General features: G+C 34.7%; 1 long non-coding RNA gene across 1 annotated transcript; it reads left to right on the top strand.

Moving 5' to 3' along the window:
• Positions 1–228: 228 nt before the first annotated feature.
• LOC130625562 (uncharacterized) lies at positions 229–2,049 on the top strand. The gene is made up of 2 exons (XR_008981733.1): positions 229–383; positions 1,827–2,049. It is a non-coding gene; the product is annotated as an uncharacterized LOC130625562 (long non-coding RNA).
• The last annotated feature ends 513 nt before the right edge of the window (positions 2,050–2,562 follow it).

Raw genomic sequence — 2,562 nt, 5'->3', positions numbered from 1 at the left:
GACCAATGAGAAAGCAATAAACTGGGGCGAGGGATAAGCTAGAGCTTAATATATTTAGTTTATGACTGATGCTATCATCAGAAGATGTTGTCAGTTAAATTGTTACTTATCTTTTATAAAACTTTAACTTGTTTTTAAAATAGACTAATGTTTTTGCAGCTGACCGCTACACAACAGTCACACCAAACATTGGCACCATCTTTACTAAGTTGAAGCACGTGAGCATAAATACAATCATTTATTACCGATCATTATAAACAAATATGGCAGCTGCTTAAAATGTGTTATTGCGGGGTGCTCTGTTGTTTTTGTTATTCATTTGTTGAAAGATTTGCTTGCAACATTTTTATATATACTTCTAACTTTAGAGAAAATTAATTTGAGTAAGTACAGTTTAACTCTTTGGGTCGTGAATCAGTGAAATACTGGAAATATAAACAGAATGTTGAAAAATATTGCATCAAACTTTTTGTAGTCTGCAAAAAAATGTGTAGGTTTTTCAGAAAATGGTAAACGAATAAGTTTTTAAGGAAAACCTAATCTATATAACTAGTCAATAACCCGTGAATACATCCACGGGTTCATCGTTGTTTATTAATGCATTTTGTGTACCTCGCTACTGCTGTTACCATTTTGCGTGACAGACAGACATATACGGGTAATATAATATAGATAAAAGATAATACAAAAGTTGTGTCCGTCTGTGCCCAGCAAAGTGAATATTATTTTTGAAACCCTCAAAAAACTGAACCGTGGTCCTTCAACCCATTTTGGAATCAAAACGTTGATGACGTCATCACAAGTCTATTCATTTTCTTGATCAGTGTTTTCAGATTTTTACGATGAAGGCAACAAGTATACAAATTTTTTTGTTCTTTGGAGAAGAACTTTGCTGACGTCAGCAAAATTTTAAAACCTGTATCTAAATCTCATTAACCGTTTGTCAAAGGCGCATGATCGGAGACATTTTCTTGAACAGAGCTTCACGCTATACATAGATGCAATAGGTAAACAAATTTGTGGATAAAGTTTTGTGTACATTGGCTGTTTTTTACTGATGTCAGGAAAAGTTTTAAACCCTTGTATCTTCTTAAGAGTTTGCAGAAAGCACATGATCATATAGTTTCTAATTTTTTCCTATATAGACGGGTCATTCAGGCCTTTTAGGTAGAGGCGTGCAATAGCACGCTACACCTCCACACACACAAAATGGGTTAGGCGTGCTATTGATAGCACCTGCAAAATGACAAATTTTATAAGAATTTAACCAGTGCACACACCCAAAAGCACACCTACAATACTTGACGTGTATTTTTTGGCACACACTTTTGCTAACCCGTATAAATACTTATACAACAGACTAACCTGAAGACCAAAATATGTAGGACCGGCGAATTCGTAGATTTCAACAGGCTAACTAGTATTTTGTAAACGTTTTTAAAGGTATAACTTATTTGGGAGTGAGAGGTAAGCTTTAAGTTCAAGTTTCTACTTTTTAACAAATTTCTACTTTTTAACTTGATTTTTTTATGTTGTTTATATACTTTGCCTATGTGATGCGTGAGGATGGCAAAACTGAAAATCACAACATGTACGTGACCCCACAACACATCTTATGTACGCCAGATTAGATAGAATACCGTGAGGTCTTGGTATTCTATCTAATCCCGCAAACATGTGAATTTAAACATACCTTGCCAATGAAATAAAAATTACAAGGAATTTAAATTTGTGTGTTCAGCGATTTTTAAGAATATAAAATCGCCGAATAATATTTAACCATGAAGAAATTATGCACGCAATGAATCAGTTTTTCTTATCTTTAGGTTCGACATTTACAACCAACACTCGACAGAGTACAAAAAAGAAGAAACTCGACAGAGTATAAAAGCTAGACAATCAGATATTCAGATTTATTTGGTAAACCTATTGATGAACTTACTGGTGAACTTACTGGTGAACTTACTGGTGAACTTACTGAAATTATTAAGCCCGCTGAAACCATGTGGTTTTTAAATAATATGACAGAGGTTTCTCTAGTTTTTAAAAGTTGTTTTTCTTGGTCACACGCCACCACTGCTATTGTGAACCCCGCGTATAGAAACTGCTGGCGTATGGTTCTTTTACTTCCCGGTAATGTTGAAACTAAGCCGGTACAGGGATCTTTTCATCAAAGGGATGTCAGGCTTGGAACTTTTATTGGCACACAATGTTTGTGTAATTCCCTGATTGGTTGGTTATTGAAAAGGTTTCTTTTTGGGACTCAGGTGATCTTGATCATATCCTCTGCGAAGGAACAAAGTTGTACACGAGCATAAGTTACACAAACCAGTACTTAAGTGCAAGTGACCTCCCAAATAGTTTGACTGTTGAAAGTTGACTGTTTGCTATAATTTGGGGGCACCCACAAATTTATTAGCCGAAATAGTTTTGGACAAATAACAGTATGTGGTATCAGTCCTTTTAAAATTTGATTCAATACAAGAAGTTGAAAACTACATACGCGAAATATACGGAAGGAAGGAAGGAAGGTGTCTTAAAAACTTAATATTCTAAAATACT

This window comes from Hydractinia symbiolongicarpus, chromosome 14, assembly GCF_029227915.1.
Source record: "Hydractinia symbiolongicarpus strain clone_291-10 chromosome 14, HSymV2.1, whole genome shotgun sequence".
NCBI classification, from domain to species: Eukaryota; Metazoa; Cnidaria; class Hydrozoa; order Anthoathecata; family Hydractiniidae; genus Hydractinia; species Hydractinia symbiolongicarpus.
The sequence above is the reverse complement of the archived record's forward strand: the minus strand, read 5'-3'. Positions and strand labels throughout refer to the sequence as shown.